This window comes from Furipterus horrens, unplaced genomic scaffold (genome assembly GCF_987537825.1).
Source record: "Furipterus horrens unplaced genomic scaffold, mFurHor1.1.pri manual_scaffold_3, whole genome shotgun sequence".
NCBI lineage: Eukaryota > Metazoa > Chordata > Mammalia > Chiroptera > Furipteridae > Furipterus > Furipterus horrens.
Genome location: NW_028327173.1, coordinates 173,162,806 through 173,185,334, shown reverse-complemented (window position 1 = coordinate 173,185,334; position 22,529 = coordinate 173,162,806). Strand labels below are relative to the sequence as shown.

The window sequence follows — 22,529 nt, the reverse complement described above, 5'->3', positions numbered from 1 at the left end:
TCTCTCCCATCGTCCTTCCCCCACACAAGCCAGTTTCTAATCTTGTAATCCTCTCCTACTCTACTTTCTGTCTTTATGAATTGCTTTCTTCTGGATATTTTATATAAATGGAATCATATAATATTTATGTCTTTTGTGTTGGTTTTTTAACTTAGTATAATATTTTCAAGGTTCTTCCATGTTGTAGCATGAATTGGTACTTGATTCCATTTTATGGCTGAAATATTCCATTTTGTTCTCCATTCATCAGCCAATGGACATTTGGGTTGTTACCTGGAATGATCTTCCAAACCAATGTGCTCACTCATCCACCATGAAGATACAGGGCCAGTGCGAGTATCATACTATGAGCGTGGCCCAGGGTGCCTGGTGCCAGAAGTGTGAGGGTTGTGGGAGAAATAGGTTTGAAGTTACCATGCTAAGGGAATGACTAAACCTATCTATTCTCTCTATAGAGAGAATGTTATGCAATTGTTGTCAAATAAAGAGACTACCCAAAAACTTGTAGCCAAAAAATGTAAAAAACAACAACAAAACAAAACAAAAACAAAATAAAACACAAAACCATAGAGGTGTGCCAGGTAGTTAACTAAAATATCTTATTTTACTGGATTTCGGATATGTTTGGTAATTGTCAAATTTTTCAAAATGTGTGATTTGTGGTTTATTTTCTCATTTTAAGTAAACACCTTTAATCTAATTTTATATTTGTAATTTTGCATTTTTCCCCTTAAAGGAGACACCCCAAATCATATATGTATATATATAAGCTAGAAGCCCCACAAAACCAGGATCCACCCTGCCCTAGGGCAACGCTTTCAACCCACTTTCTCTGTCTTGTACTTTGAGCTTCTGTGAAGGATTTCCTCCAGGGAATTGTACAGCAAGCTGCTGATTTCGTTGTTTTCCGCCCTTTTCTTTCTCAGCTTGGGAGCACGTTCAGGAGAAACTAGCTCATGAAACAGCTTCATTAAATGTGCAATACCTTTTAGAGTTGCTGTGATTTAATATTTTTCAGCAAATAGACCTCTCCCCTCGCTCATCTCCTTGGAGGCTCAGTCTACGTCCCTCTTTTTCAGGCAGTGGGCTGTGCCATGTGACTCACTTTGGCCAATGAGATGTGAACGAAGACGCCCGTGTGACCCCCGCTTCAGGAGCTCTGCGGGTTACCCCATTAGATCACGCTCCAGAAGCTCGTGGCCCATCAGTGTGGGTCCCGGAAGAAGATGCGCAAGAGAGACCTGCATCCTGAAAGCCTCTATTCAGCTTGCAGAGGAGTCACTGCTGCTGATCTGCAGACCAAGAGTGAGAAACCAACATTTGTTATTCTGAGGCACTGAGATGGGGCGGGGTGGGGCGGGGCACTGAAACGGAGTGGAGCTGCAGCAGGAGCTAGTACAGTTTCATGTTCCCAATTTGAACAGAAGAACTAACACCATTTATCTTGCAGGAGGCAGCTGAGCTTAGTCTCAAAGCTCAAACTTCCAAGATCTCTGACAGCAGTTCGATACATCACCTTCCCAGGCTCCCACTTTAGCATTCTTCCACCTTTCAAGGAAATCCATTTCTGGGTTAAGGTCATGTCTCCTTTTCCTCTCCTCCCTTCAGCTATCATTTTATGTACAAATTATTTCACTGTTTCCACTCTATAATAGCATTTTTGTCACTTCAATTCAACTCCTTCCAGATGCAGCTAATTACACTTCCCCAAGCCTTTAATTTGGCAACCCAATCAAAAGTCTAAAAACATCTGGGAACTCTTTGATCAAGCAGTTATACTTTCAGAAATTTAACCAAAAGAATAGTCAGATAAATATACAAAAATGTATCTACAAGGATGCAAAATATAAGAAACAACTTAAATGGTAACCATAGGAGATTGGTTAAATAAGGTATATCAGTATAATGAAATACTCACACTGCAACTATTAAAAGGCATTCAGTAAAAATGAGTTTATTGACATTGAAAGGAGAGGGTTACCAAACAGAATCAACAGTATAAATTCATGTTGTGAACACAAAATATGTATATCTAGAAAGATATATGCCAGTTATTTACATTGGTTATATGTGGTTGTTAGAATTATGGGTGATTTTTATTTCATTGTGTTTATTTTTTCTTCTTTTCCTAATAGTCTGCAAAAATGTGTTTTACTCTTGTAGAAAAAGTTAAATATGTTGTTTTGACCCACACAACTGTTTTAGGTGAAACGAGAGGACCTCTTTTATTTTTACCTCTCTTTAAGTTTTCCATTTATTTTAAATAAATAAATAAATACTCAGCAGTTGGGTTAAATGAAAGGGTTGAACACAAGGAAGATGACACGGCAGGTGACGGAGATGGTTCTGTTCATCAAGAAGAGAGCAAAGGTTCAGACCTCCATGTATAGAGAAAGGGCATGAAATTCAAGGTTACCTACCAGAGGTAGGTGTACAGATAAAAATGGACTTCCCCATGGACCCTTCCTATAAAAGTTAAGCAGTTTCTGATGAGCTTGGGATTTGCGTTTCCTGAGGGAATACAAATCAACTCAAATGGAAGCAATGGTTGCTCCCCATCCCCAGAGGCCTAGAGGTTCTCTTACTACAGAGTCCTGGTTGAGGGTGAAGAGACAGATCCAATTGAGAGAATTTTTGATTCATTATATTTTGCCCATGCAAGTTAGGAGTGAACCATATATGGCTGCTTGAAGATCAATTTAGGAAAACTATTAAAGTTCCTGAGAAGCTTATGTGACATGTAGAAAGTCACACAGAAAGCTAGTCGTGAAATCAGAGTTTGACTTTCAGCCCAGTACGTATTCTACCCATGTCATTTCCGTCATTTCTGAGAAGACTTATGATGGTGGCTGCAGTGACAAGTTAACTCAGCGTTAGAGAAGAAAGCCATACTCAGCCAAAGCATCTGTCTGAGTCAGGGAGAAAGACGGTCCCTAGGAAAAATGTGGAACGCTTCATGAATTTGCATGTCAGCCTTGTGCAGGGACCATGGTGATCTCTGAACCGGTCCAATTTCAGTACCTGTGTTGCCAAAGTGAGCACAAGACGACCATTTATTGCTGACCATGGCATGAGCTCTCTACCTCTTTTAGGGGAGGGGTGATTCCAAATTCAATGTTCCCATCTGAAGTAAACAATGTAAAGAAATAAAATCAATAAAATGAAAATGATAAAATATGGGAAGGGAGATCTAACAGTAAAATATTTTGAGATAAAATTGTTAAGCAATCAGGTAGGCTAAAAGAGATCACGGAGTAGGACTGTCCAAACAAAGGAGGTTAGAACAGCAGTGGAGAAGAGAGCTGCACATGGCGAGAACTTCTTACACAGCTGAGCAACCCTACCAGAGAACCACAGGCCTGTGGGCTTGACTGTCATGGGGCAGAGGGGGTAAACTAGCGGTGTGCTGGAGGAGCCGATGGTGTGCATCTCTTCTTGACTGAATTCACTGAAATCAGCTCTAGTGCGAGTATTTACACCATAAAAATCAGCACATGCTATAAATCAGGGCTCTTATCCTCAGAGAACTAACTGGTTGTTAAACGTTTACCAGCACATCGCTGAGACAAACCATATACTCTTTCAGGGAAAAATCTAAGGACTGTCAAGAAGTTCTGGCAGAAATTCAAAAGTATACAAACCCTTCCCAAATCACTTCAGCTCACTCCCCTCTTCCCACCACAGTGCCTCAGGACTCTCAGAAAGCCCATCTCCCAAACACTGGCTTGTTATGCCCAAGCAGGAAGCCCCCCAGGGTCAATTAGGCCTGAAAACAGGGTACATTCTCAAGGAGAGAAAAAGAATGAATGAAAATGTGACTCCTGCCATACACAGGGCATGCCACCTCTAAGCACAAAGTGAAACTTGAACTGTCCCTTTGAACTTACAAGGAAAATATAAAGGAAATTAAAAAGGCCTTTAATGGCACTTGAACTTGTAGAAGAGCAAATCTAACTTCCTTTATACTTTTTCTCTAACATCTGCAGCTCTATCTTGAGTAGAATTGCAGATGGTCTTTTGTTACTTTTTTTTTTTTTTTTTTTTTTTAATGTCTGGAGAAACAGCTCAGCTTTCAAAGTAGAATTATTAAAATAATTCTGGGCGAGATGTAAAATCTTCCACTTTTCCCAAGCCGTCAGTTCTTTCTGCATTATCATAAATTCTCAAGCATAGCTATTCCCTCCCTGCCTCTCCTTGGCTGCAGTCTTACAATAACGTGGGTTCAAGGCATGTGATTTTTTCTGGTTGGGTTTCTATGAAAAGGCTGGGAGTTGGGGAAAGAGAGAGTGACTAGAAAGCTCCATCGAAATGACACACTATTTTACTGTCTGCTTTACATGGTTGTCATTTTTTATGCTGGCGTCTTTAAGTCTTGTATCTGTGTGTGCTCTTTTGGTGCTATCGGTAACATCTCTTTAAGAACAATTAAACGCTTAGTTAAATGTCTATAGTATGTAGAAAGGAATAAGAAAAGGAAAAAAAAAAAAAAAAAAAAAACAGCTCCAGATCCTGAGCAGTTTTTCAAAAGATAAACTTTGTATTTCTGTATTTTGGTAAAAAATAATGCTTTAATATTTCCATTATAAAAGCATCTATGCATATTAAAGAAGAGTTAATGGACACATAGAAAATAATAGAACTTCCCCAGAGTCCCTTCATCCAACCCTGCTGGCTGTTTCCATTTTGACTGGGTCATCTCTAATGTCTGTTTATGTGTATGTGTGTGCTTATTCAGATATACAGCAGAAGATGCAAATGGGTAGCCTTTGGTTCAGAAAAATCTGGCGTGTTTTATTTGGCCCATGCAATGTATTTATAATTTAAATTAGCCTTTAACATGCAAAAATAAAATCCAGATTTAAATGTTTTCTTGAAAAATTGAACTTGCATTCCCAAATGGCAGGAGCTGAAGAGTGGTTGTTACCTTCAAAAGGGGCATGTGCCGGCCAATTTAAAAACTGTTCCAATGCAAGTTTTTTGTTTTTTTTTTTTAATTTGTTTGTGCTGCCTGTTTGGCTCCTGTAGGTATTTTAAAGTTGATGCCCTTGGGGTTTTTTAAATAATTGCACTCATTTTGTGTATGCAATTTTATGCTCCGCTCTTGTCTTTAGGCAATACATCATTAACCTTTCCATATGTTATCTTCAGTGTACATACAGTTGTACATGTAAAGTGCATAAACATATAAAGAGGAAAAGTATTGTTTGGAATATTTCCTTCCAAGTTCTTTAATGTAAATATCCTTTTTAATAGTGGGAATCATACTGTAATACAATTTTCTCTCCAGCTTTTTCACTTTTCCTTGTATTATAAATACCTTCACTACTTATCGGCTACATGCAGCCTAGTTGACTAGTCCCCTCCCCCACAGGGTTGAATATTTAGGTTTTCCTTTTTCTGTCATAATGAATATCTTTGTGCTGAAAGTTTTTTAAAAATTATTATTGAAGATTCTTCTGCTAGGATATATTCCTAAAAATGGGCTATGCAGTTAAAGGACACAAACAATTTTAAAGCTCTTCATGTGTGTTGTCAGATTGTATCCCAGCAGGGCTCTCCAGTGTTCTGATTTACACACACACCCGCATTATGTGAGAATGTTTCCTGACACCTGTCATAGCATTAAATACAATATACATTACTGATTTGATACAGAAACATAGTATCTTCTGGTTTTAATTTGCATTCTTCTCTTCCTCAAGAACCCAAGTTTGTCTTTTGAAAAGAGAAGAACACCAAGGAGAGAATCCCTAATTGCAAAGAACAGCTGTGGGACAGGTACAGCAATGAAGGTGGGGACAAGTGTTAAAAGCAGAGACCCAGAATCCTCAGCTGAGGCAAAAGAAGCCAGGAGCAGAAGCAGGATGAAGACAGGGTGAGGCAAAAGGGTGGAGGCCATGAGAATCAGCCCTGGGAAAACCAGGAAGGTTTAGATAACTGTCTATGACCTAGGCCTCATAGCTTAAGCCCACAAGAGTGAAATCCACAGGAAACTGATTTGTTCGTCTCCTAGTGCGTTGTGTTTTCAGGTCCAAAGTCATTTGTGAGGCCTGTCATCTGGAGGCCACTTTCAATTTTCCAGCACAGGTAATTTCTCCACTTCTTTATCCTCCCCAATTCATTTTACCAGTTTAAAATCCCTCTTGAAAAAGGATTTGTCCAGAACCTACTGCCCTGAATCCAAATCATTTATTTAACTCACAGAAGCATGTAAACTAACTAGAAACCAAGTACTACCATGGACCTGGACTGTGAAGCCCAAATGAAAATCACCCAAGACAGGAAGGAGAAGTCAATGTGGCCAATCAGCCTTCAGAGCCAAGGGCAACATAGGGAGTGGCTGGTGCTCACTGCCTGGAACTATTTATTATTAAAACAGAATCAAATCTTTTTATATTTTTTTCTGTGAACATTTCATAAAGCCAAAGTTTTAAGGGAAACATGAAAATATGAAACCTTATATGAATAAATAAATATGCTTAGCTACAGCAATCTGTAATCAAACTTGAAGGGATCAGTTGTTTCTAGATTTAATTTGAAATTTATTTCATCAAAGGCATTTTTATTAGTTTCCACCTCTGGGCTTTAGGATTTGACTCTAGTGATCTTACTGCCTGGGATACTGAGAGGGAGGAGCATGAAAGTTATAGTTGTTCCTAGCTCACAATATGTTAATGTAAGTATTGATCTCTACATCAGGGCTGGCAAACCTAAGTGAGATAATATAGTATTTGTCTTTCTCTGACATCTGGTTTAGCATAATGCCCACAAAGTTCACCAATGTTGTCACAAATGGCAGAATATCTTTTTATGGCTAAATAGTAATCCATTGCATGTGTGTGTGTGTACACACTACATTTTATTAATTTATTCATTCATCAGTGGACACGTAGGTTGCTTCCATGTCTTGGCTACTGTAAGTGATGCTGCAGTGAACATAGGGGCTCAGTTATCTCTTTGAGACAGTGATTTCATTTCCTTAGGACAAATACTCAGAAGTGGAATTGCTGGATCATATGATAGTTCTATTTTTATTTCATTTTTTGAGGAACCTCCATACTGTTTCCACAGTGGCTGCAACAATTTATATTGCCACCCACAGTGCTCAGGGTTCCCCTTTCTCCACAACCATGACAATACTTGTTGTCTCTTGTCTTTTTGGTGATAGCCATTCAGACAGGTGTGAGGTGACATTTCACTGTAGTTTTTATTTGTAATTCCCTGATGGTTATTAATATTGAGCACCTTTTTATGTACCTGTTGACCATTTGTATGTTTTCTTTGGAAAAATGTTTAAGTCCCTCTGCCATTTTCTAATCAGATATTTTTTTGCTATTGAATTGTATGAGATCTTTATGTATTTTGGATATTGACCCATTATGAAATATATAGCTAGCTCACTATATGTAAATATTAGTATTGATCTCTATACTAGGGCTAGCAAAACTTGCCAAGTCTAGCCTGTTTTTGTATAATCTGTGAGTTAAGAATAGCTTTTAGATGATTAAATGAAAAGAAATAAAAGGGAAATAATACTTTTTCACATGTAAAAATTATATGAAATTCAATATTTTGTGTCTATAATTTAAGCTGTTTTGAAACACAGTCATGCCTATTTGCTTATGTGGTATCTACAGCTGTTTGATGTTTCTTCTTTTCCTTCCTTCCTTCCTTCCTTCCTTCCTTTCTTTCTTTCTTTTCCTTTTTCTTTTTTTTGCCATAGCTGCCAAATTGAGTAGTTACAACAGAGACTGTAAAGCTTGAAAAACCTAAAATATTTACTATTAAGCCCTTTACAGAAAAAGTTTGCTGACTCCTACTCTAGTGCATTTACAGATGTTGCCTTATGCAAGTTTATACCCTCTCCAAGGGCTTCTATCAACAGTGGAAGATAAGAGATATATCCTGAATGACTTGAAATCAAGTATTGAACTTCTGTTGGCCAAATTTGTAGATGCCACTAAATCAGGCAGGACGAGAAAGGAGTTGTTAATCTAGTGTCAGAAAAAGAAGTAAAGATGAACAGGATAAATGATTAAGTTGCAGTGGGCATTTAGGATCTACAATAAAATGCTCTATGTCCAAAATGAGGAAAGCCTGAGGGAGAGTATGGCATTAACATTCTGAATAATGTTGTCAAATTGTAGTGTGAAATACCGTCCTTTCTCAAGAGAAGTGAACACGAACAAGCTTTTGCATGGAAAATGGCCAAATCAGCTATTGTGTTTAAACTGGGGAATAAAGAAGAAGCAGCTCTGATGCTCCAGAGGCAGGACTGGATGTAAAGTAGAAGGCTTGGTGTTTAATGGCTGGCCTTGCCACTTACCAGCCATGGGCTTGAATCTATCTAGGTGGTTTTATCTGAGCAATAGAAATAATATCTCCTTAAGTAATTCTCGAAGGAATTAAATAAGGTAATATTAAAATAGCTTTGTAAATCCTAAAACACAGACAGATGTGGGACAATGTTGTTGCTAGAAAGCCAGGCTGTAACGATGACTGTTCTCGAGGACTGAAGAATATTCCATACAGTTGTGTGCACTGCACACAGGGTTGCAGCCAAGTAGGCCAGTGGAGGCTTGCCTAACTGCTCTGGCCAAGGCTTAATTTGTCAGGAAAAGGAGCGTTCTTTTTCTCTTACTAAGGCATCTTCTGCTCGTCAAAACGTGCGCCCACCCAGAGGAGGTATCTTTCCACATTCATTCTCATAAAGGTGGTGTTTAGGTTTCCCGTATTTACATGTAACTATACAGCAGCATTGTTTATTTCAACAGTAGTCAAGAGATGATGCTAGACTGTTGTTTTCCATCTCCCTCAAAAGGGATAGAACATTTGCTAAATTTGCAGCAAAGGAGCTCAGCTGCACAAAGAGAATTTTTCTGTTCATTTAAGAGAGCTCCAACGTTAGACCACTTGAGGCAAATACAGAACATCTATCTTTGCAAAATCTTGCAAAATAGAAAACCTAAGGGTCTACCTTCTAAATGTCTCCCTGATGCTCCTGGTTCTCTGATTCTCATGCTATCCTGAGACTGGAAAATACGGAGACTGCCAAGTGGCTTCCCTGTGCTTCACTCATCCGAAAATAATATGGTTTCTTTTTCCTAATTAAATTTGTATTTATCAAACACCAAACTTTGCTGCATGGTGATGACAAGTAAGAAGAAAAACATACAGGGAATATTTGAAACTTTTTGGAGTCTTTACAAATGTTTTATGTCCTGTGCATATATCTTATTTATATTTTCCCTGACATTTACTGATTAATCAATTCAACTTTTTAACCTAGTTTGTAAGAAATGCTTCCCATATGGTGATGCTTCCTCTGCATTTGCAAGAAGCTCAGCTTATCAGTGAGCAATATAAGTCTATAGCAATATAGACATCGCAGCAATAATACTGCCTGCTCTGAGACAGGAATTGAAATAAAAGCAAACAGGTAAGCTAAGCCAGATGTACCTTTCAATTATCCAAGCATGCTGATCTCTCTTTCACTTTTGGAAATCCTGCATAAATTGTAGCTAAACTCTTGGGATAAAATAATGGCTTCCTTCTCAGAAATACTTTACACAGAGGACTCTATGCTTTCAACATGTTTTTTACAAAGCAATGACCTTGTCATCTGTACAACTGCACCATAGAGCCATCTGAATTTTTCACTGATGGCAAATGTCCCACACCATAAATACTGCTCAAAATGCATTCAGTTACTGAATGGGAGGTCAAAAACTTTTAATATGGAGTAGTTGACATTATATATGCCTTTCTACATTATTTAATCTTTTAGAAGAATCCTCTGAGACACAGACAAATATGGCCCTCGCTTAACAGATGAGGAAATACAGTTGGAAAGAAGTTAAATGTTGGGTCAGGATCACACAAGAAGTTAGAAGCTAAATCAGGTTCAACCCATTACTCTTGGTCAGTTCCTCTTTGGGCTACTGTTGTTGAATAATGAGGAGAAAAAAGAGACTTATTCAGAAACTGTTCTGAAAGACAATTAAGCAGACACCACCAGTTCACTTGGACGTTCAGCAATATTGATTATGTCAACTTCCTGGCTGTTGAATTTTCTTTCTTTTTTTAAAAATTATATTTATTGGATGACATTCATTAATAAAATTATATCAATTATATTAGTTTCAAGTATCTAATTCTATAATATATCATCTGTATATTGTATTACGCACTTTCTAATATCACATGGTTTAAAAATTATTTTCAGGGGTCTTATGAGTGGACTAGAAAGGTCTTGACTGATTTTTAGTTATTCTTCATTTCTCCACATTTAAATGTTCATTATTTTCATTCCATCATCAGCAAGTAAAAATTCCATTTATATTGAATGCCTGCCCTTGGGAAATTTATAATTGAGACAGGGAGGCTGATTATACTTATTCAAAATGGAAAATATAAGTGTAATCCTAGAGTCTAAAGCTAGTAACACAACTGTGGTCTCATTAATGCACATACGTAAGTCCTGATGGCAGTTGACTATAAAAAGTTCAATTTCTTCCAAGTCCTTTTTCCCCAAATTAAATGTTGGAATTTTCATAGATGCTTACTGTGTCAAAGACCCAGTTTTGGTTATTGAAGTAACAGTGTGTTACAAAGCCCAATTTCCAAGTTCTTGGTTCTAACAGCCCCCCAGAGGTGTCTCTGCTGATAGTGGAGTGTTGCTCACCCTGCATGACCCCTACTAGGGCCGTGCATGTGGCCACCATCAAGAGACCAGCTGACTGTTTCTTCCAGTGTTAAGAATACTTAATATTGTTCTCCATCTCTATAGGGGAGGCAAGCCAAGCCTATTTGTTCAATTAATTTTTTATTGAGCAACTACTACATACCGGACACTACTATATCTGGGCACTAAGGGTACAGTGATGAAAAAGACAAAGTCCCTTTTCTCATGAAACTTATATTTTTAGTAGAGGAGAGATAAAATAGACAAGCACACAATTTTTTCTAAACAAACTCCTAAAGAAGCAGTTTACCACAAGGGCCTCAGTCTCTTTTTGATGCAATATCAACAGTAAGGGGCAGATAAAAACAGGCCCTCTTGCTATCTGAAATTATCCTCATGGGATAATTACAAATATCAAAAGAACATTGGAACCCATTTTGCATTCAATTTTCAGTCATCCCGGGCCTATCAGGAGAATAATTTTCAAAGGATTGTCTCCATTAGTTTTAATCAACCAAGTGAATTTTATTCCCTTTATTGATTGTTTTGTTTTTTTAATGTATTTACCCAGGTATAATAAAAGGCATTAAATAGTATTATCAGACTCCATATTGATTGGCCAGTAAGTAGTCTAAACATTTTTATTATTTGGGACTATTTCAGCCAAGAAATTTATACTAGCTTTGTGAGCAACTCAACTTTGTGTTTTTTATTTGATATTGGGGCCATTGTCAGAGAAAATTATAGATCATACATTAAAGTTCATGAATCCTTATGTAAACCAATGACATTTTACTATATTGGACAACTCTTGGTCAGTTATTTTACAAAATTCTCAATAAAATGTGAACAAATGAAAAAAATGGTTTTGAATACTAGGAAAGACTAAATTACTATGTCCAAGACCAGATCACACTTTGATGTGGTAAGGACAAGAAGACTGTTTTATTATTCAAGAAGAATAGACTCACAGATATCTATATTGTGGGATCTGGATGGAGAATCCTGAGAGTATTTACCAGCAAGCATGTGTTTATGATGTCAGCCTTGGAATTTAGGAACAGTATTTGTGTTTAAGAATACTGAAAAAAGACCCTTTTCCATGTAGTTTTAAGGCTTATTTTCACTGGAGTCTGTTTGAATATATTTGGTCTTCTAAATCTATATCATGTGGTGGTGAATTCAGCCATGTACCTTTTGGAATTTCAGCTCACATCTGTTGGACCTATGACTACATGTCAACCTGATCATACCTGATAAAACCAGGATATTCCAAATGGGATCTGTCAGAGAAACAATCAAGTCAAGTCTCACAGGGCTTTAGATCCCACTAAAATGGAAAACTGAAGTAGTTTTGATTATTAAATACCTTTAGCTCATTTTATGTTCTTAGAGTTTCAGAAATAGTATGTCAATGACACATTTAAAAAAGTATTTCCTTAAATATTTTAACTGTAAAATGAGACTTTAAAAAAATCATCTGGGTTTTCCTGGATTATGATAATTATAGAAAGGGCAAGATTTGATCACCTGTTGAGTCTCTCAGGTAAATTTTTCCTACTCATAGTTTTGTTTAGTCTGAATCAATTTGACACTGCTGCTATCACTTGGGTTATTTTTTAGTGCCTGCATATAAAAGTCTACAGATGTGGTTTGGAAAGACATTCAAGAATGTGAAAAGAATTTAAAGTAGTCAGTTCTTTTCTTTCTAGTGGAATAAATTGTTATATTTGAGTTAGTCCATTTTATTCAGAAATTGGATTGAACAACTGTCTTTTAATGATAATAACATCAGTAAGGGTTATTTGTTTTGTTTAAGAGCTGATGGACATATTTTATTTTAGAATGGGCTTCAGTCTTCATTACTTAGATTTTCTTTACACGTTGGGTTTTTCCAATGACTAGACATTATTTTCCTTTTTAAAAATTTGATTGAGATATCCAAAGATTTTAGAAAAACCCTGTTTTAAAATTAATATGTCAAAATTGTGAACAATGTTACAACATTCTTAGACTTGTCTTATTTGGGGAATACTCATGTCAGAGCTATCTGAGCAGAATAAACTATTGGTAATGGCACATTTAGAATATAGCATAAAATATACATTGTTTATTCTTAATATGTGAATAATTATCAAATAATATAATATTCAAGTTGTCATCAGGGTTGAGCAGCAGTCAATTCATAATACAGCATATTTACAGTAGGTCTTATATGTCATGAGATCCACTCATATTAGGAAGGGAAGGTAGAATTTCTGGGTCCAGATCAGAGCAGCACTTCACCAGACAGCAGGAAAAGTTTATAAGTGATAATCAACTCCTCAAGTGTTGGTTATTGTTGGGCTGCCTCCAGCAGATAAACAAGGTAAATAAACTTTAGGTGAGGGGTTGAGAAAAACATGAGCAAATGGCTTATGATAAGCTTGTAGTGTTGAATAAGCACCATTAAAATATAACCTTGCCCTTAATGCACAAATTGTGAGAAGGAGTTAGTCCAAAGTTGGGCTAGTCTAGTATTTGCTTAAGAAAGGAAAAGGCTCATTTGACTTCTGGATCCAAAAAGTGGGCATTGACACAATTACTTCAGTCACTAAAATAGTTGCTAGAGCTAATTTAAAAAATGAAGGACATGAAATATACATTATTATTTTAGTATCACTCCTTTCCTTAAATGAGGAGCTAAATCTTTTTTGGTGCCCAGGCAGCATCTGGAAAATCTCAAAACTACTTTAGACATAAAAGAATCTTAAATTTAAGTTTGGGGTTTAAATTTAGGAAAGACCAAAAATATTTCCATGTATCAGGTATGCTGTAAGATGATTTAGAGTGGAGAAGGTCTGCAGCCAAGGAAATTAGGAAAATATTGCAATTGTATAGGCATGTGGTCATGAGGGCCTGTATTTGAGAATGGAAAGGAAGAAACAGATCTGCAGCGGGAAATGGTGTGAGAGCTGCCTGGACTTATGATTGCCTGAGAGAGAAGACACAGGAGAAGTCAAGGATGATGTCTAGCTTTTGATCCTGGGTCACTGGGATTAAGAAGGAGACCCCAGAGTTGTTAGTATGGTGGAGCTGAAGTTAAAAAAAAAAAAGGCAAGGAAAAAGGTAAGTGTAACCTTGGGAAAGAGGGGATAGAAGTGAAGATGTGTGCTTTCGTTCATTTAATACATCACCTCATTCCACAAGGACCTGAAACCATTTATAAAATTACATAGACTATAAGTACATGAGGGAATTGGTAGATGAGAAAAATAAGCACAGGAAATAGCAAATCCAGATGTGATATTAGCACATAGGTTTGTATACCATAGACACCACACTGCATGTTACTAGGGCGATGGTGTAAATTTGGCTGCAAACTTCTTAATGACCTGTGCAGGTCCAGGAGCACTCCCAGCAGAGGATTCCAGTGCCCATAAAAATGAATCTTCTCTTTGGTAGGAGCACAGCTCTTCGTGATACTGACACTTGAATATTTTCCTGTTCACAGAAAAAAGACGCAGTGATGCAACAGATGATGTATTCTCCTGGCTAATCCCTTCAGGGATTAGAATGGAGTGAATGTATTAATATATGAATGCTGCCAGTCTTTCCCTCTATCCTGCTCCTTAAATAGTATTTTGGCTTTGCTCACTCAGTTTCTCATCCTCCTTCACTACTTAAAGGCAGCTTTGGCTTTGCAGACCCCCACACCCACCCCCACCCCACTCTGGGTTTTGTTGCTGACTAATTGAGAGGAAAGGAGAGGAATAGGAAGCCAAGATATATGACCTAAGGTTGGGAGAGGACCCTTTCAAGAGCTTTTTGGAGGGGAGGAGAGGTTGGCTTGAAGGAACCATGAGGCATGAAAGAAACACAGGGAGAACAAAATGGTTTTAAGAAGCATTGCTGTTGATTATGTATCTCCTTCATAATGTTTGAAAATATTAATCAGGACTGTTTTATTTTGAAATCTTAGTTTGGTTGGTGGAGTTTTATTCCCCATGCATGCTGGCACCCTTCAGAGACTATGTCACTATGGATAAATGAGGAAGCTGCAGGCAGGATGCAGGCCTGGATTGCGGCACTCTAGCTGTGTGCTAGACTAAATCATTGCACGTAGGAGCTGAGAGCACAGCTTCCTCTCTCATGGTTAGACTGAGGGTACGGGTGATCTCAAAACATTGGAACAGGGACCAAACTTAAGACTTGATCCACTTGGAGCTGCAAAGTAAGAGATAATGCACTGGTGTGTGTTCACTAAATACAGTTGTTTCAATAGAAACAAAACAAAACAAGTCTCAAAAAAAAAAAAAAAAAGGCCAACTTGAAATTGGTTTTTATGTCAATATATATGAATACCTACTTTCTTAAGAAAACTCCAAGAAGAGGTATAAACAGGATTTGCACTCTGCATGGTTGAAATTGTCCCAGTGTACATTCAATGAAAAGACATTTCTTTGTGAGGGCTGCAAAAACTGAGTTTCCTAGTCTCTCCTTCCCATGCCTCCATCCCTCCTCAAAGAAGATTCTGGATTTCATTGAGTAGTTTCTCTCCTCCTCCCCTATTTCCTAAGCTGGGTTCTGCTTTTTGGTAGACCAGTTCTTCTGAGGTTCATGAGAACTGATAGGCAAGGGGTGGGATGGTGAAGGACAATGGGTAGGATAAGTCAGGAATTTTCTCGATTTAGGAGTTGAGAGGCTCATAGAAACTGTTGGGTATGATAGTGGAACACAGGTGGCATTTTTCCTGGAAGCTTTATTTTTACCACTTTATTGAGCTATACTAAACCTCATACATATAATAAACTCCACATATTTGAAGTGTACTATTTGGTACATTTTGGTATATGTAGACACCCATGAAATTATCACCATAATCAAGATAATAAATTTATAGATGAGATTTTAAAATTAAATTGCTGTGAACTGCATATTGCCTTTGCTACATTTAAAAAGCACAAGTTAAGAACTTGCAGACTTCTGGCCACAATGGAGGCCTAGACTGATATGCTCCATCTCCCTCCATAACTAAGAAGGACCACAACTACTGCAAAACCAGAAATAACTAGAAGTTCCAGAAAATAAAGCTACGCGGAAGTCCAACATATGAAGTTATAAAGAAGTGGTGCTCATCCAGATGGGTAGGAGGGCGAAGCCGGGGTGGAGAGGTCAAGCTGTGCTGGCGGTGGCAGTTGCAGCAATGGCGGCGGGACAGCAGTAAGCACAGACACCCATATTTAAGGGGAGATGAGAAGTGCCTGGGGAGCACTGCTGGCTGTAGACCAAACCTGTCAGCTTGCGATTCCAACGCTGGGAAAGGCAGACCCCCATTGCCTTGGACTGTGAGGGCCAGAGGGTATGGGGATGGAGGAGGAGGCTCCTGGTCTCTCTCTCAGCAGAGAGTGAACAGCAGGAATCCATCTTGGACACCCGCCCCCCACACAAAACACCACAGCATGGTGAGAAGGGTCACCCGGTTGTGAGGAGTGTATGGGGTGTGACAGCTATACCTAGGAAGCAAAGGTAAACACAAAACTGCCAGAATGGCACAGATCATGATAGACCAGCCAACAAATATCTAATCTAATGAAGCAGCAGATAGGAAATCTTTCTAAGGCATAGTTCAGAGCTTTGGTAATAGAAATGCTTACAGACCTGACAGCAGATCTTAAACAAGACGGGGAAGGAATGAAGGCTAGTCCTGCTGAAATGAATGAAAACACATATGAAACTAGTGGTGAGGAAAAGAAAACCAGGGATCAAATAAAAAAATCAGAACATAGGGAAGGAACAGTCAACCAATGCAGAAAGAAGAAATGAAAAGTGAGGAAAATAAAAGGCTCAGAAACCTACGGGACAGCTGTAAGCAGGCCAACATCTAAATCATAGGGTTGCTAGAAGGTGAAGAAGAACTAGAAATTGAAAAATCATGTGAAAAAATGAAGCAGAACTTCCCTAACTTGGGGAAGGAAATAGATTTATAGGTCCAGAAAGCACAGAGAGTTCCAAAAAAACTGGACCCAGGGAGAATCACACCAAAACACATTATAATCAAAATGTGAAAAAATTAAGGGTAAAGAGAGAATCTTAAAAGCAGCAAGAGAGAAGAAAATTACTTACAAAGAGGTCCCAATAAGACTATCAGCTGATTTTTCAAAAGAAACTCTGCAGGCAAGAAGGGGCTGGCAAGAAATATTCAAAGTAATGAAAAGCAAAAACCTACAACCACAATTACTCTATCCAGTGAAGCTGTCATTTAGAATAGAGGGGCAGAGAAAGTGCTTCCAAGACAAAGTCAAACTGAAGGAGTTCATTAGATTCAAACCACTGTTATATGAAATGTTAAAGGGACTTGTTTAGAAGAAGGAGAATTAAAACTATGAACATTAAAATGAAAACTGTATCACAACAACCAACAACAGAAGCTAAGGAGTTGAAACAAAGGCAAGCTAGGCAACAAGAGTGGAAAAAGAATTATAGGCATGGGGAACATTTTGAGGGGAGTTCAGCAGGGAGGGGGAAGGAGGGAAAGGGAAGGAGTTGGTACAGGAATTAAGAAGCATAATTGGAGGGAGTGGAGTAGATAGGAAGATGTTGAAAAGAACTATATGCACAACCAATGGGCATGGACTAAGGGGGGCGTAACTGGAGGGAGGGGGGTCACTGGGTGGAGGGGAACAAGGGAAAAGAAATTGGGACAACTATAACAGCATAATCAATTAAGCGTATTAAAAAATATGTGCATTAGTTTGCAATTTTTGGTTGCTGGACTATGTTTCTTTGACTTGGACTCCACTCAGATTCTGGGTCATTGCTTTAGTAGGGTTACATACAACACAGAATTTAGATGGTTGTTTCTTTAACATTCTTCAGTTGAAAATGCAGCTACTAATGTAATGTTATGGCTGATGGGTGACTTGGGAGATGGAAGGAGGCATAGCAGTGCAGCCATGGTTGCTGGGCAGCCTGCTTGAGCCAACGGGCAAATCTTCTCATCTTCAGTAGAAGCATGAATTATGTGCCATTTGACAAGCTCCATTCTTAAAACTGAGCTTTGGATAATTTTGGACTACAAAGTTGAAAGCTGTAATATTTAGCAAAAATTTGGTGTGGAGATTTCTGGGTTCCTAATTAAAATCATAGTCAAATGCTTTGGCAATCAATAGAGCTGAGGATAAATTATGATCTTCTTTCTAAATTAAGGAGCCTGATCAGGACAGTTTTCTGGACAGATGGCTTCCCACCACTGGATGGCAGAACCAAAATCACCCTCAAGAAACTGTTCTAGGTCTATTATAATTTATACATGACTCCAGGACTCCGAAGATCTCGGGCATGGGCCATATTATGTTAGCTTGAAAATTTTATAGAGAAGATAATATTATTTTCCCACAAAAGTCAAGGGAAAATCTAAATAAAATTCCGATGGGGCTTCTGATTTTAAACAATGTACCTTTCTGTTTGCTCTTCAGTATAAATTAATTGTAAATTGTATCCCCAGGTAAACTACTTAATTTGACTTGCTATAATCAGGAAACTTTCAACTGCAAGTAACAGAGACCCTGACTCAACTGGCCCAAAAGTAAAGGATTTATTATCTGATATAAAAAATGCACAGGTTGGGCAGCTCCAAAATGGGTGAATTTAGTGATTAAAAGACACCATCAAGAACCCAGGGTCTTTCTGGCTATTATGCGTTATTAGGGTATCATCCTCATCTTCGGGCTGGCTCTTCTCCTATCACAAGATGGCTGCAGAACTGCCAAGCATCCTAGTCTAATTCAGCAACATTCAGTGGCAATAAAATCGTTCCTCATCTTTGTTTACCTTTTTAAGACCATGGATAATGTTTCCCAAAATCCCCTCAGCCGGAGACCCTTCATAGCTCACTGGCCAGATCGGTAGCTTGTATCGACGCCTAAATGAATTACTAGCAAGCTGAATGGGACCACCTTGAGAGACTTAGACAAATCAGGACCTAAAACTGAGCCACTGGAGGGTCCTGAAACAAAAATAAGGATTTTTCTAACAAGGAAGAAGAGGGGGCAACCACATCTGTTGTGCAGAGTTGTGGATATAATCTGATTGAATATTGGAAACATATGCCAAAGTTGATTATTTTCATTAAGATTCATTCTTAAGCCATTGTTTTTGGCAAAAATTTATTAGCAAGACTAATAGTCTATAAATCCCAGTCCTAGTATGTTGCAGTAAAATCATATCCTTTGCATAGAGAATATGTGTTTAAATTCTTAATTGCAGGATTTAGTCATTAAAATTCAAGTTCAAAAGAAGCAGGCATAGAACATCTCTCTTTGTAGCGCAGCAAATGGTTATCTGATCAATTAGAAGATCAGTCCTATCAACCCTGACCCTCAGAAGCTATTAAGATATGCTTTATATGAATATAATTATTTGGAGGCTCAGTATTCAGGTTCATGACTATAGAACCACAGGTCAAAGAAAGGTCAATAACAACTGCAAATAACTTCTGTCGTTCCTGTCTTTATAAGGAAACAGAGAGCAGCTGTGTCAGACGCCAGCATCAGGTCTCACCTGGTCTTGTTCAAGGCCCCCTGTGGGGACCAGCACTGGTGTGGGCTCAGACACACTGTACAACTTCACAGCGACAGGGTCTCACCTTCTCCACATGCTGTATGTACCCCTCCCGTCTCCAGCCCCAGAGCTTCCCTGTGGAGGCTGAGGTAGGGCACAGACCCCTATTTGGTACTCACACACACAACCAGAAAATGAAGAAGACAGTAATGCTCCATGGGGCAAACGTTTGGCCAATAGAACTGGCCAAGGGAATTGGTGGATAAATTTTTCCTCCTTTACTCTTGCCTGAGACACAGTTTATATCTTGCTTTTTAAAGGACAGTGCCAACAATACCAACGCATTCATTGAATTTAATGGCAGAAAACTCTATCAAGTATCCTTATATTGGTTCTCCTTCCTGCCTGCATTATTCTCCTTATCTCACAAGCCTGCGACCTGAGATTGCACTCCAATGAAATAGCAACCTATAAAGCACCTTTGGGCTCTGCTTGCTAGGGGAACTCAGTTAAAATCTATCTGCTCCTTGTGTAAAATAAGGGGATGAGAAACCCAGGTTTATAATTAATAATGGAGGAAACTGACATAGTTTAAAGGAGATAGTTATTTAATACATATATTTAATACATAAAATATAATTTTGGAGGGAGAAAGCTGCCTTATTTACAATAGGATAAGCTAAACTCTGAATCCTTCTAGGAAGAGAGGTAGATTTAGGAGGATGGAATATGTTCTATTCATCTTTTTAGCCGTTGCACATCCTTTATGCTAAGTAAATAGTAGATGCTCACTTAACACATGCTGAGTGAAAGAAGGCGAGAAAGTGACCAAGATATTTTAAAGTGGTGAAGGCAATGTATGGCTAGAGAGCAGTTTGAAGGTAGAGCATAAAGAGGAAGTGGACATTGTGCTAAACTCTGCCTGGCTGGCTCTATGATGTTGAGAAAAATCACATGTCTCTGATCTCTAGCGCCTCATCTTTAACAGAGAGATGACATTTTACCTACCTGAACATAAGGTGTAGGCTAGGTAGGTTCCTTGAGTACTTATTATTTCTGAGTATCAGTGATCTTGGTTCCTCGTCTGTAGAATGAGAGTATTGAATGACATTATCTTTAGTGAATCTACTTGTTCTTAATATGCTATGATTCAGAAGTTCTCTAGGCTTTCAGAGATGTACTGGGAGGTGGTGCAGAATGTAAAGAGAACTGGGTGAGTGGGAAAAGCCTAGTCCAATCTCTGTGTTGAACGTCAGACGAAGGTGCAATTAGGACCCAGCGAAGGTTGTACGAACCCTGACACGTCAGGCAGCCTGAGATTGAAAAATGTCAAGGGCTGGAGAGACCCAGACAGCCAATAACACTCAGAGAACTATGAAGCGAAACCTTGGTGGTCCAGCCTCTGCATGGGGAGAAGTGAATCCAGAAAGAGGTTGGTGTTCATAGCAAATGGAAGGGGTGGGGTATTGCTGTGTGGGAATTTGGTTCAAGGTTAGCCTGAAGAAATAGAACTCAGAAAGTCAGTTCAGAGAAGGAGAGTTAAAGTTTAAGGTCTTGGAAGTGAAAAGTTACAGTCACTGTGTGGATTGGCAAAACTGCACTTGGAAGTAAACACACAAACAAACAAAAAATCTGAGCTCTAGACACAACCAATTACTGAGCTGTGCAACCTCAGCAAGAGGATTTCACCTCTTGTAGTCCTGTCAGTGGAACAAAGCGCAATTCAATGGTCCTGTTTGTCTTTCAGATTCCACAGTGGTGGTACAGGGGTAAGGGAGTGCCAGGGAAAGTCTGTGTAAGAATCAAGAAGCAGCTGTCCATATAAAAATCTTGATTTTAGCCTACTATCGAATGCGTCAATGCTCATATGTTCCTGCCAGTCCCTCTAGCAGAAAAAGGAGGAGGCAGATGGTGGAGATTAAGAGGAAGTGATACTGTTTCCAAAAGTGACATCAAGGAAAAAGCTGTGCAGAGAATTTGTGTATTTCCGGAATCATTCCTGGAGCCCATAAGCATACTTTTCACTTATATGACCTGCAGTTACTTGATTCTACTGATGAACAGCGTGTCGCAGAAGGAGTCAATGAAGGAAAGTCTGGGGAAGTGCCACCTGCTGGGCCAGTTCATAGAAACGGAAGCAGTCAACATTGTAGAGAAGTCTTCTGATTTCTTTAATGTCTTCCTGGTGGAAATGCCCTTAGCTCCATTCTTTCAAGGCTGCATGTCTGAAAATACACCATATGAACTGAATATTGAAATACTGTACAATAAACTGTACCCGTGTTACCTGGTGGCATTCTATAAATTCTGTAGGAATCATGGTGACATCGCAGCAGAAGTTGTGTGCTCCTTCTTGAGTTTGAGGCTGACAGACATGCTTTTATCATCACTCTGAACTCCTTTGTCATAGAACTGAGCAAAGATGCCCAGAGGCCTTCTACTGGACTTGTGGCAAGCTCTATTGCAAGGGACTGCACCTACTGGTCCAAGCAGAAGAGTTCGAACAGATGAAGAGAGTAGTGGGCCACTATGGAGTATATAAGCCTTTTTTTGGAAATGATGGATGATGGCAGTGGGGCAGGGGGAGTTGCTGGAGGATGTGTTTTATGAGCATGAGGTGGATATGAATGTGCTGGCATTCAACAGGCAGGTCCACTGTGGCATCTTTTATGCTTACACAAAACTGAAGGAACAAGGACTGAGACATGTCGTGTGGACTGCCGAATGCATCTCACGAAGATATCCAACTAAAATTAACAGCTACATTCCCATCCTATAACCCAGCATGGGGCCTTAGAGGCAGAAAATCATAAATGTGAAGAGGACACTATTGAGGAAAATAAAAGGAATGGTGTTAGATTATCTCGGTCGCACAGAAGGAAGCCACTCGGCCCCTTTGTGAATTGCAGACGCACTGAAAGCACAATAAACCAACCCTGAAACAAAGCTCTCATTCCGCCCCACCCCACCCCGCCCTACACACAGCCTTAAATCTTGCTTCCACATTTCCGTCTGACTCTGTCTCACTCTTCACGGAGCCTTAGGCATTCATTTTTAATTAACCCTTTGCTACTTTCCCTACTCTTATTTTGTTGTGTTAAAAATTATCTAATAAAAGTATTTTACTCTTGAATAAAAAGAAAAAAATTTTTTTTAAAGAGAAAGTGATAGAACTTCTCTGGAACATTGAAGGATCAGCAAGGAGCCATTTTTTCCACATTCTTCCTTCCCCCAACTGGGTGTGGCTTCTGGGGCTCCCCCCCATGCACTTAAGTCATGTTTGCGCTCTCCTTTTCCTGCCCCA

At 38.8% G+C, this 22,529-nt stretch overlaps 1 non-coding gene and 1 pseudogene across 1 annotated transcript; one reads left to right on the top strand and one right to left on the bottom strand.

The window, feature by feature from the left end:
• Positions 1–313: 313 nt before the first annotated feature.
• LOC150016756 (V-type proton ATPase subunit d 2-like) lies at positions 314–22,004 on the top strand (annotated as a pseudogene).
• Positions 2,939–3,042, bottom strand: LOC150016757 (U6 spliceosomal RNA). The gene has a single exon (XR_016510217.1). It is a non-coding gene; the product is annotated as a U6 spliceosomal RNA (small nuclear RNA).
• Positions 22,005–22,529: the final 525 nt, after the last annotated feature.